This window comes from Lissotriton vulgaris, chromosome 1_2, assembly GCF_964263255.1.
Source record: "Lissotriton vulgaris chromosome 1_2, aLisVul1.2, whole genome shotgun sequence".
Lineage (NCBI taxonomy): Eukaryota > Metazoa > Chordata > Amphibia > Caudata > Salamandridae > Lissotriton > Lissotriton vulgaris.
In genome coordinates this window covers 360,372,824-360,386,558 of record NC_141686.1, presented here as the reverse complement: position 1 = coordinate 360,386,558, position 13,735 = coordinate 360,372,824, and the positions used below count along the sequence as shown (strand labels likewise).

Sequence of the window (13,735 nt, the reverse complement as noted above, 5' to 3'; positions counted from 1 at the left end):
CCCACACTGACCTGTAAGGATCAACAGAGCGGCTAAGACAGTAGTTAGCCTATGTCTGGCAGAGAGTACATCCCCCCAGGAGATTATAGATCATTTTAAACTGATAACTAAATCTGTAAATGAGGCCCTAACCATCTTCCCCAAAGGAAAAAGAAACCCCAAGACCACTTGGTTTAATTCAACTTGCTCTAAAGCTTATTCTGCCCTTAAAGTAGCCCTTAAAAAATCCCCTAGAGACAGGGCCGAGGTTACCCAATTAAGAAAACTATACAACAATACACTACGACGGAGAAGGAATCAACTCAAAGAGGAACACTAGGTTGCCTTACACAATAGCTGCAATAGCAATGGCACTACAGCATTCTGGGAGGTTATCAACTCACCATTTCTCTCAGGATCAAGAGAGAAAAATAAAATAGAAGTTACAATCTCCGAAACTGATTGGATAGCCTACTTTTCCCAGATGTTCTGTTCCTCGGACCCTAATATTCAGAACCCTGGAACCCCTGGGCAAGGGTCCAAAAATCTAAATGTCCATCCTAGCGCATTAGCTTTGGATTTTACGTTGGCGGAGGTTGTCCAAGCCTTGAAGTCAAGCAGAGGAGGGAAGGCCCCGGGCCCGGACGGGGTCCCTGTGGATCTATACAAATTTAAAATGGACCTATGGGCCGCCTTATTACTGAAGGTTCTCGAAGCCACAGGAAAGGTTGGACTTGTGGACTCTTGGTCGTGGTCCATTTTGGTCCCAGTTTTTAAAAAGGGCAATTGTAACAGCCCAACGTGTTACCGACCCATTTCTTTACTTGACTCGCTGGGAAAGGTGGTGGGCCGAATCCTATTAGAACGGTTGCAGTGCTGGACCGAAGATAACAACATCATATCTGACCTCCAGTACGGCTTCAGGGAAGGTCTTGGCACTATCGAACAGGTTCTCAACCTTACCCTTATAAGAGCCAAAAACGTAAATGCAGAGGGTGGCAGATTGTACATGGCATACGTAGATCTCACCGCAGCATTTGACTGCATGGGCCATGTGAAACTCTGGGACATTCTCATAGAAATGGGGGTTGATAAGCTATTGGTCAACTACCTGCGTGCAATGTTTTCCAATGCAACTGCAAAGGTCAGATATGGTGAGGGGGGTTAGCTATCATCACTCTTCAAAGTGGAGCGTGGAGTAACACAGAACTGCGTCTTGGCTCCCTTCCTCTTTACATTATACACAAACGGATTGGAAACAGCCATGTTGGAAGGGAGCCAGGACCTCCCACTAGTACAGAACCGCCGCTTCCCCGCACTCTTATTCGCGGATGACGCGGTTATTATTGCCCGTACTCCCCGCGAACTGTAATGTTCCCTAAATCGTTATAATTTATTCATGTCACACCCAGATTTAAAAATTAATATAAAAAAGACCTTCATAATGATGTCTGGTAAGAAGCTACGAAAGGGAAACAACATACATCTAACTAATTGCAGGATTGACCACACCCCAACTTACCCCTACTTGGCAGTGGTTATATAAATGAAAAGGGCACCTGGAAAAGGGCAATAGAGGTCAGAAAACTCAAGTTTCTAAAAGCTACAACGGCCTTAGGCGGGTTTACACAGAGGCTTGCAAATAGATCTTCTAAAGAAATGCTCCAAATCTATTACGCCAAATGCGTCAGCTCTGCTATTTATGGGGCTGGGGTTTGGGGGCACTTTCAGTCTGAAACTATCCAACAGGTTGAAAATAGCTTTTTACGATTCCTACTCGCTGTACCGCAAAGTACTTCAAAATACAGCTGCCACATAGAGCTGGGCATTCCCTATATTTCGGATACCATCCGGATCCAACCAGTCCTGTTGTGGCACCGTATCTGGACATCTAACAAACTAACGCTCGCCCAGGCAATTGTGTCACATTGCCTCAAGTTAGAACACGTCCATAAGATTCTATGGCTACAGTATGTTAAGATGTTCCTTTGCGATCTGGGCCTTGAGAATTATTATTATAATCCTTTAGAAATGTCTAGAAAAGCGCTAAGGAATGTATGCTTAAACCATCTAACTGATCTCCGATTGTCTATTGAAATTAATAAACTTTCTGTGCAGCATTCATTGCTAATTCAAACAATAGATTTGATGCAGCCTTATCTAACTATGAAACTGACTAACTTCAGACTAAATATCTTTTATCGCCTTTTAACTTTTCCATCTATAAATGATTGGTCAAAGCAGTTAACTAAGTGCCCTTGTCATGGTATTTCAATGCAGTCCCTCCTTCATATAACGTTATTTTGTAAATTCTATGCTGAACCTAGGTAACGCTGGCTGACCCCAATGCTTAAAACTATGGGTTTTCGACTTTGTCGCCCCGCTCTTCTGGCCCTTCAAAGACTGGAATCAGACCGTATAACTATAAATGTGGCAAGGTTTTAAAAAATTTGTGTCGGGCACCGAACCAATTTATAGCGCGAGACCAATCCTATCCTAAAAGCACTGCCAAATGATGCTGCTAATATACCCATGAAGCATCTTAAGTTATGTGTGAGAATGTACTTTAGGAAGTAAGTTTAAACTGTATTCATTTCTTCTGAAAAATGATGTATTGGGAATTTTGTAATGTATTTTATTTTGGTTTTTAAGTGATCTACCCAGGCGATATTTGCACAGTATAATACTCAGATCATGTAGGGCTCCTTATGGCGGAATTCTGGTGAAGCCATATCTTTTATTATCATCTAAAAGTACTTGGAAGACCCCAGATCGAACTATGCACTTTATCTGATCAATTTGCACAAGAGTACCTCTGATCTGAATGTTCACTATTTCCCTAACTCGCTTGAATCTAGAACTGTTTTTTTTACTTTCTAAAGCCACATAAGAGCACTTTGATGAACCTAGAATCGAACTATGCACTTTACTTGCCCTATTTTGCACTTGAAGCCTTTTAAGAAGAATGTCTGTTATTTCCTTAACTCGTCGGATTTTGGAACTGTTTTGGATTTTTCATGATGAACTATCAGCCTGATTCATGAAAGACCCGTTTTGCGAGTCTTTAATAGCGATTCATAAGGAATCGCTATTACAGGCTCGCAAAACGGGATTCATGTAGGAATCGCAAAAAAAAATGCGATTCCTACATATTCCTTATTTGCGATTAGCAAATTGCTAATTGCAAATAATGAATTACTCCCCATTCATTCCTATGCGCCAAAAGGCCCATAGGAATAAATGGGGAGTATTCCTTATTTGCGATTAGCAATTCGCTAATCGCAAATAAGATAGCGATTTAAAGGGTGCCAGGGGTGTCCAAAGGACACCCTGTAGCACCCCTTAAAAGAAAATTTGAACAGGTGTTGCGCACACACATGTCCAAAGGACATGTGTGTGTGCAACATGCAACTTAGAAAAATGCTTTTAAAAGCATTTTTCTGAGTTTTCGCTATTTACCACGAGGTTTGACCTCGGGATAAATAGCGGCCCGAAATTGCGAATTCGCAATTTTAAAATGGATGATGAATTGCATTTAAGGAATCTCAAATAGAGATTCCTTAAATGTAATTCCTCGCAAATTTGCGAAATCGCTATTAGCGATTTTTGCATTTGGGATGATGAATTCCAAATGCAAAAATCGCACTCGCAAAGGGCCAGATTCTCAGAATCTGGCCCTTTGCGAGTGCAAATCAGATTGATGAATTAGGCTGTTAGCACTTTATCTGAGCTATTTTGCACCTGAGGCCTTCTGAGAAGAACGTTCGTTATTTCCTTAAACTCGTATGATTCTGGAACTGTTTTGGACTTTTCAGAACGAAAAAGCCAGCCTAGGCTGCAAGAGCCATATGCTTTGCTTAATTTTTAACATTTCAATAAATTTATCAATATCTATGTACTTGTGGTGTTTTTAGTGTGTGTATTTGTAACTGATTATATGGTTGTGCACTGCATACCGAATAAAGCGTATTTTGATTTGATTTGATCTTCCTCGTCCTAAGACGACGGGGCCAATTTTAGCAATTCAGAAAATTTACAAACTGCAGTGTATCCTGGTGGCCACACATGGTGCTGAGATTTGGGGCATAGCAAAAAGCTCATGTATCCAACAAGAAGAAAATAGGGTCTGTAGGAAACTGTTGGGTGTCCCAGTCTCGACCCCTCAATATATATGCCACAAGGAACTTAACATCAACTTCATTTCTGATTTTATTCGTGCCTGTCCTGCTCTTTTTTGGCTTTCAGTGTGGAAGAACCAAGCAGCTTCCCACACCCGTCAGATTAATAGCGACTATTTAAAGTGTGATAAGGGGATGCAAATCCCATGGTTAAGAGGTGTGAAACAAAGCTTGCGCAGCATTAATAAAGAATATATTTTCCTAGATCCCAGCACAGCAGAAGCAGTGCCTAAAAAGGAACTGAGGAACGCTCTTTACTCTCGCTATAATAAAGAGAGGACTGATTTAGAATCTGGGAAAACATCTGTGCGCAACTACATGTCCGCTGAACAGCCTTGTTTCCCCCTCCATACATATCTCACCTTACCTATGAGTGGTTGGGAGAGGAGCTTACTATGCCGTCTAAGAGCTGGCACCATCAGATTTGCACTTTGCTTTCCTCTTGGTTACCACTCTAATCTTAATCAAATACCCTTTCCATGTGATGAAGGAGTGGACAATCAATTATACATTTTTATTTGTTTTGTAAGTATTATATTAAATATTCGATGTGGCTTTTAAATTCTTATTTTAAAAAGAAACTTCGTATTAGTCTGGACGAGGCTTATTTGTGTATAGTAACCCTGGATAATGAGGACTTGATTTTTCACACATGCACTTTTCTTAGAATAGCAAGTCTATGAGCCCCCGATGTATTTGAGAAATGTATAATGATTTAATGGTTGTATGTCATATTTTATTATGAGCAAAATCATTATCAATTAATCAAGTAATTAATTTTATACTGTTATGTTTTTATTTGATGGTGTATTTTCTTGTATCTTTCTCTTGTACCTGATATGAATTTGTGCTTTTATGGGTACCGTGGTACCCGAATAAAGTTAAAGAACTGAACTGAACTGGTAATGACCAGATGTCTTTTACAACTAGTTAAATATTGTGTATTCACATTCTCTTACATTTCCATTTAGTGATTTTAAATCTCTTTACATCCAATAGGAAACCAGCCTTGAATGCACAAATGATCGTGAATAATGACAGTAATCGTGCAAATCTGAAAAAAGTGGTTAGAAAAAATTATCTCCAATATTTAGGAAAAGATCTGCATAGAGACTGATGAACCTGTACATAAACTGATAGATCCTGTAAGAAGCAGTCCAGAGCAATTCAGTGGATGTAAGAGTCTGAGCTGTGCACCTCCACGCAACAGGACTAAGAAATGACCTCTAGACAATTAAGGCAACAACACTGACAAACCACTTCCTGTATAAACAGGCCTCCACCACCTGCTTTGATCATGTATTCGGTATGAGGTAGATACATCATTCCTCTGCTTCCTGTAATGATGGCAGACCACCATTCAGTGCTCTAGGTGTATTGTAAACTCTTTCTGGCCAAACCGCAGGAGCAAGAAAAAAGCACAACGGAGTGGAGCCAGACAACTGAAGGGTAAAGGGAAGAGAGGGTCTCTGATCTACAACACTGTCCCAATTTGCTTCATCCAGAAGGAAGACTGATCTTCACTCATAAATATGCAAAGCCATTCCTCAATCTAAAGACATAACCACCTACAAAGAGCTTTACTTGCCACAATTATAATATATGTAGTTGGTCAGTCTTGTATTTCATTGTGAAATCTGAAATCAAGCATCCAAAATACCACAGACATACAGGGAATGTGAGAATAACACAAGTGCTTTATCAACCATGTTAACTTCTCAGGAAACGCAGTCATGGAATGCAGACAAATATAAATCTGACACAGAGACACTAACCAAGAAAGATAAATCATACACAAGTAGCAAGAGCTTTAGTTTGTCATCACTACTAAAGAGCCATCAGCAAACACACACAGGAGAAGCAACGTGCAATTGCAATGAATGTGTGAAGAACTTTAGTCAGCTAACACTCCTAAAAGATCATCAGTGAACACACATGGGGGAAAGACCGTACCATTGCACTGAATGTGTGAAGAACTTCAGTCAGTTATCACAACTCCAAGTTCATCAGCGAACACACACAGGGGAAAGACCGTACCATTGCAATGAATGTGTGAAGGCATTCAGTCAGTTATCACATCTTCAAAGACATCAGCAAACACACACAGGTGAAAAACCATACCATTGCAGTGAATGTGTGAAGAGCTTCAGTCGGTTATCACACCTACAAAGACATCAGCGAACACATACTGGGGAAAAACCGTACCATTGCACTGAATGTGTGAAGAGCTTCAGTCGGTTATCAATTCTTCAAAGTCATCAGCGAACACACACAGGAGAAAAACCATACCATTGCACTGAATGTGTGAAGAGCTTCTGTCGGTTATCAACCCTACAAAGACATCAGCGAACACATACTGGCGAAAAACCATACCATTGCAGTGAATGTGGAAGTAGTTTTAGTGATTCATCAAGTCTCAGGATTCATCAGCGAACACACACAGGGGAAAAACCATACCATTGCACTGAATGTGGAAGTAGTTTTAGTGATTCATCAAATCTCAGGATTCATCAGCGAACACATACTGGGGAAAAACCATACCATTGCAGTGAATGTGAAAGTAGTTTTAGTGATTCATCAAATCTCAGGATTCATCAGCGAACACATACTGGGGAAAAACCATACCATTGCAGTGAATGTGAAAGTAGTTTCAGTAATTCATCAAATCTCAGGATTCATCAGCGAACACACACAGGGGAAAAGCCATTACAGTGCGGTGAATGTGTGAAGAGCTTCAGTCTGCTATCACAACTCCAAACACATCAGCGAACACACACTGGGGAAAAACCATACCATTGCAATAAATGTGTGAAGAGATTCAGTATGTTATCAAATCTTCACAGACATCAACGAACACACACAGGAGAAAAACCATAGCATTGCAGTGAATGTGTGAAGAGCTTCAGTTGGTTATTGGCCTACAAAAACATAAACAAACACACACTGGGGGAAAAACATACTATTGCAATGATTGTGGAAGTAGTTTTAGTGATTCCTCAAATCTCAGGAGTCATCAGCGAACACACACAGGGGAAAAGCCATTACAGTGCCGTGAATGTATGAAGAGCATTGGTCTGTTATCAATTCTGCAGAGACATCAGCGAACACACACAGGGGAAAAACATCTGATTGCAATGAATGTGGAAATAGTTTTAGTCATTCCTCAAAATTAAGGAATAATCAGCTATCACACTCAGTGGAAAAAACAGGGAGTGTGTTAAGTGCTTTAGTCAATTATCAGAAATAAAAAGACATCAAGGAACACACACAGGTGATAAACCCCTACCACTGCAGTGAATGAGGAAGTAGATTTAGTGCCCCTTCAACATTAAGAAATCTCCAGCGAACCCACTTAGGGGAAATGCCATTCAAGTGCACTAACAAACACTAACAGGGGAGAAAACATAACATTGTGGTGGATTTGGAAGTGTTTGACAGAAGGATTTTCAGCTAACTACAGGGATTAGTGATACAACCTATAAACACAACACACTTGAATAAGTTTACCAAGCACAGACTGGAGGATATTTCTAGCTGATTTTGGTGTTTGTTCATTTTGTGCAATAACTGTTTCAATGACAGCTGCTAGAGAACAACTTCCAAAGGCACATTAAGTCAAAGTAGGAAATTGTGACTTGTAACTCTGAGAGTTAATGCTTGCAGCCTACAACATTTTCCTCTGAAGCACTGACTTGGGAGACATGATGCTCATTTCACTCATCACATGCATCTGTTATTGCACCCACCATAGTGGCACTTCCCCAGAGGTATCCAATATCAAGCTGGACCCTTGTGAAATTTGCTGGCTCACCACTGACTGTAAATGATTCACAGACAGATTAATTTTATCTGAATATATTTTAGACCTTTCTTATTTACAGAGAATCACCCAACCAACTCCTAACTGGTGAAAGGACAGAATCTGTGCATGATGACGAAAGTATTGATCGCAGAGAGAGCTGAAGAAAAGTTTAGTTCTGAATACGTTTCTTAAAGCTTGACGATTAGGTAAAGATTTAATCTTGAGTGGTAAAGAATTCAGCTCTTAGAGTCCAGAGCTATCGACTTTCTGCTTTACATTTCTTGAACTTTGTCTCTGGAAAAAAAATCTGGATTTAGAAGCAAAGGAACACAAAAGATTCAGATTTTTGACACAAATGATATTCAGGATTGTTTTTAGAAGTCAAAAGAAACTCTTGTTTTATAAACTGTCAACGAATGAATGGACATAAAAAGTATGTGCTGCCTCGTGAGCAAGCAGTGAAACTTTGTGATGCAGTTGGGATGTCTTCCGACCACAAATAAGATAGATCGTTGCATTCTGAATCATCTGTAAGGTGCTTTTGTGTTGCTGTAGCTATCAAATAAACAGTGTTCTTATAGCCCAACCTTGCCTAGAGAAAGGTGTTCACCGATGTAATATGCGCATCAGAAGAAAGGATGCATCTTCAGTAGCCAAAGATAGTAGGAACAACTGTTTTCCACCGAGTTCATTTTAACAAATTGTTGAGTCTAGGATGTTCTTTCTGCTGCCAACCATCATCATCATCACCACTACCACCACACAGCCTGAGACCCAAGTAGTTGTAATTTTTGCAAGATCTAATTTGCTGATCCCCTAGGCGCCATTGAGCTGTCTATTTTTGATGGTACTTTCCAAAGATGAGGATCTTGGTCTTGTCCTGGTTTACCAGTAGGTTGTTCTTTTGATTAAAGCTATGTAGCGCATCTAAGGCTGTCTACAAGCCAGTCCTGGTATGATCCAAAATTACAAGATCGTCGGCATATTGAAGGAATGGCAGCCTCACGTCTCCCATCTTCGGGATGACTAAGTTTGCCCCCTCCAGTGCTTGACCCAGGTCGGATGTATAGATGTTAAAAAGGAGAGGTGCAAGAACACACCCTTGTTTAAGGCCGCTGTTTGTGTGGACCTTGTTGGTCAGTGACGTTTGACTGGTCTTGATCCTTACCCAGGTCCCATCAATCTCAGGAGTCATCAGCGAACACACACAGGGGAAAAGCCATTCCAGTGCAGTGAATGTGTGAAGAAATTCAGTCAGTTATCAACCCTCCGGAGCCACTAGCGAACACACACAGGGGAAAAACCCATCACCACCCAGCCAGTGAGGAACAGCAACAAGACTGCTCTTCAGCACACCCATCCTTATACATAACACACTACAGGGGTTTGCTCCAGGGTCAAACTCACTTTACTTTCTCGTTAACAGCAACAAGTTCTAAACTGAACAAGTGGTTTGTTGGGCCATTAGTGGCATAATACATTTGAAACCCAGTACTTTATAAATCTGTATTAATAATACATAACCAAACATCAAATCACCACCCATGTATGGACATCCAAGAGCCTTTAAAAACCACACTACAGACGTGTGTACCAGGATCAAACTCAATTTACTTTAACGTTAACATTAACTAAATTATGATACAGGAATAACAGTCATGATGCTATGAAATGTACACAATGATGACTAGATTTTACATATTACTTACAAATTTATGTTTTTGATATGTAATAAAAACAAAAAAATTAATTGAATTCATGGTATTTGACTGCAGATTGTATGGAAAGAGATGTAAAATGTGATTATTTCACTAAACTATAAAGATCATTTGTGATGTCACCAAGGAGCCTAGTTTATTTGGCAAAAGAGGGGTAAAATCTCAATAGCATGACTGCTTTCAGCAGGGAGTCTGTCGTAGGTGGTATCAGAGGGAACTATTCTCGCCAGTGTGCCTTCTATCATAGTGAGAGGTGGTTCTTTGCTTGAGATGGTACTATGTCTCCTTCTGTGTTAATGAAGAGAGAAGTGCTACCAGTAATACTGTGATCTGGGCTTCACTCCTGTGTTGGGAACTTAAGTCAGTTGTTTTACCCAATAAATACCGGATTTATTTTGGAAAACGAAAAATATGGGTGTATCGTGGCACTCCTCTTGTTAATAATCTATAAAAATGCTATAGAATGCTGAGTACTTGTAAGCATTCTGCCATACTAGGGATTTAAATATGCATTTGTCAAATACAAAATGGGCTTACATTTTTATTTTAAGGTTCTTATACAGCGCTTCTTTATCTAATAATACCTGATGGGTTTTCTCCGAGAGCCCTTTCTCCTTCGGAAGGAGTTTTTCATTGACAGACCCAATGTGATCTCCAATGGAAAGATGACAGTCTTTCCAACTCTAAACAGGGCTGGTAGGTGGACCGTTGGTTTGGCTGGTATAATACTTTGTTGAATTTTTGATAGTGCCCTTTCCACCACACCCTGAATCCCGCCTGTCTTTCTTTAGTGATTTTTGTATTTTGAGTTACATTTGAAGACTGTCCCCCTAATTTATAGTTTGACAGGTAATCCACGGTCTGCCAGAGGAGCAGGCATAACAACTTCCACTAAACCGTTATATTACCGTCCACCATATTTAGCGATCTCCACCAACCTGGCTATCCCTGTGTCTTCAGAGGAGCAACAGGAGCTCCTCTAAAAGCACCTAAAGTTTTCTGAGTGGCTGCCATGTTTCACACGGGTGCCCAACAGACTCTTTTGTTTTACTCCTATAGTGAGAGTTTGCTTTTGCTTTTCTGTAAAACCAATAAATAATGTACTTGATATACTGATAGCTTTCTACAAGGGAGTCTGGGTCATTTGTTCCTAGTTTATTCTGTTTGAGAAAGCCAGTCTTTTCATAGTGTTCCTGGAGAGAAACAAGTAGTTCAGAATGCCTACCATAAGTAGGGTGGTATGTCGGTCTTTGTTGTGAGGGTTCCTGAGGTTCTGACCTCTGTTCAAACAGAGGGGAACATTCATAGCTTCTTCTCACCAACCTCCAAAATTCTCCAATTTATTTTTATAATCCGTTTAATACAATTTGCAAATGGATTATACATGAGAACCACGGCCATGCGTTCATCTCTTACTCATGCATTAGGGATCATGAGGGAGTCTCTATGATTCTTGGCCTCTTATTCGCCTGCTTTAGTCCTTCTGGGATAACCTCTTCCATCAATTTATTCTGCAAGAGTTTCTCCTAAATTGTAAAAACTGTTATATGTGAAGATTCTCCTTAGAGACCTTGATTGGAAGCTTGCAGCATTGTGTCAGCTGTTGTGTAAAAGCATTGTGTCATTCTCCAAGGCTGTGCTGTTGCACCAAATGTTGTAGCAGTGTGCCACCTTATGAGGCTGTGCTGTTGAATCAGATGATGTGTAAAAGCAGTGTGCAGCTCTCATAGGCTTCAAAAGGACATAAGTAAAGCCATTGTGTCTCCAAACACTCGCTGCTTAAAGCAACATCAGTGTCCACCTTCGACCTGGGATCCTATCTGTTTCTCACCACCATTGAGAGACGCAGGAGCTGCAGAAAGAAGGGCATGAGGATTCACGAATAATGTGTTGTTATTAAAATGTTACAGATCACAATGGCAAGTTACATTTCACTCAAACTGACACGCTCAATTAAACGCTGTGGCTCTGTCACTATTGTTGCGGCACTCGTAAGTTGGTGGCAGCAATTACGAGGTCCCACTTGAGCATTTGGGGGCAGACTGCGAGCCTTGCTGGAGGTGTGTAGCTCTTCTGCCTCCTGCCATACTGTGAATCTTTTTTAACTCGTTTTAATATTTTTTAATAACTTTGCTAATCTGGCCAAATCTTAACTGGGAAGTAGCTGTGGTGATTGACAACCCGTACCTGTGCAGAGGTGTGCTGTCCCGCCCCGTTCCACCGCGGCTATCGTGCCGATTGAGTGGAGGGCGGGCGCCATCTTGAGTGAGGACCGGATCCCGGTGGGGCCGTTTGCTGCGGTCTAGCTGGGGGTGGGGCTAAGCTACTTATTGCAAATGGCTGGCCGGTCGCGCAGCGGACGCGCAGCGGATGCGCAGCGGCCACGCCGCCTGCATGCCGAAGGCGTGCTTAAGGCAAGCCCGTCTGCGCCCGACCGCGCCCCGGTAGCGCCTAATGCCAGCCATGCTGCCCAATTGCTGCCAGATGGGGCCAATGGAAAACTCACCTACTCACGGGAAGCTTTACTGGCTAGTGATACGGCGAGTGGGCATGGGGTGGATTTTGCTAATCTAGTCGCAAAATGTCCGATTTGTGACTTCTGTCTGGCAGCCCCATTAACCCACCCTCAACCAAAACCAAGAGCGACTTAAGAATTCAGTCAGCTCTTATTAACGCTCGGTCGATGGCCAAGCATGCAGTTGATATTTTTGCGCTTGAAGCGGATGACATGCTGGATGTTCTGTTTATCACGGAGACTTGGCTCAGTGAATCGAGCGCTCCAGAAGTGGAACTCTCCATACCTAGAGGCTATAAAATCATAAGGGCGGACTGGGGCGACGGCAGAGGCGGTGGGATTGCAGTGGTGCTCAGGGAATCGTGGCGCTTCACTAGTGAAGCTATTAGAGGTGGGATGGGAGGGGAGGCTCTCGATTTCGTGCTGACCATCTCTCCCCACTGTACATTAGGGGGAACTCTGGTGTATCGCCCCCCATGTCCTCCGGGAGCTTTCCTGAAAACACTGGAGGACATCATTGTGCCACCTTCCCCCCGCTACCCTAAATACCTTCTATTAGGCGATTTTAATATTCACCTTGGTACTCCGTCTACCCCGGAGGCCAGGTCCCTTACGGATGACCTGCTCCTCACCCAGCTTACCTAACATGTTTCACTCGCGACCCATTCTGGAGGCCATCTCATCGATCTGGTTTGTTCCAATATCCCCCTATCAATTTCAGATCCTGAGCCCACATCTTGGACGGACCACTTCCTGATCAGGTTTTCTTGGGAGGATACTCTATCCGGTAGAGATGCTACACCGCCTTCTGGCCCACAGGCCAAGAAGGTTAATCTCCCTGCATTCTCGGAGTTCCTGGGTCAGTCCCGCCCCTCCCCTACTACAGATCTAGAGGCAGCTGTGGCTAGCTTCAACCACTGGATTAGCCAGTGATTTAAGTCCTGTGCCAATGTTAAACGGAGCGGCACCCAGCGCTCTCTTCCCTCGCAGCCATGGTACTCTTCCACTCTTAGGGATCTGAAACAGGGCTGCAAAAGGTTAGAGCGCTGTTGGCGACAGAACTATGATGCGTCTGCCAAGGTGGCCCTACGATCAGCACAGTCAGAATACTATACAGCCATTAGAAAGGCTAAGAGCGAGTACTTCACCGGGAGGATTATGATGGCTCGGAATAATAGCAAGGAAATCTTCGCAATTGTGCTGAGCTTTCTCTCCCCCTGTGCGGAACAAAGCACACTTCCCTTATCGAACGAGTGGTGTGAAAAGCTCTCATCCTTTTTCATTGACAAAATTGCTAAGATCCAAGTGAGTGTAGGTTCGGTGGCTAGGCCCAAAGTGATCCCCACCTGAATCCCCTGTCAACTCCCCAAGTCGGTTCTGCGGTGTTCTCATCTTTTCTACCTACAACTGAGACAGATGTACTGGCCCTTTTGCAGGCCCTCAAGTCTGGCTCCCCAGCGGACCCCTGCCCTGCGCGGGTCCTAGCGGGTGTTGCTGCCTAGTAGTGAATTTGGTCAATTCCTCACTTCAGTTGGGTCACGTT

The 13,735-nt window shown here is 42.4% G+C and overlaps 1 pseudogene across 1 annotated transcript in view; it reads left to right on the top strand.

Moving 5' to 3' along the window:
• The window catches only part of LOC147736853 (uncharacterized), an 84,358-nt pseudogene extending 74,492 nt beyond the window's left edge, over positions 1-9,866 (top strand). The window contains exon 2 of the transcript XR_015307586.1: positions 5,157-9,866. The product of XR_015307586.1 is annotated as an uncharacterized LOC147736853 (transcript). The remainder of the gene's footprint in view (positions 1-5,156) is intronic.
• Positions 9,867-13,735: the final 3,869 nt, after the last annotated feature.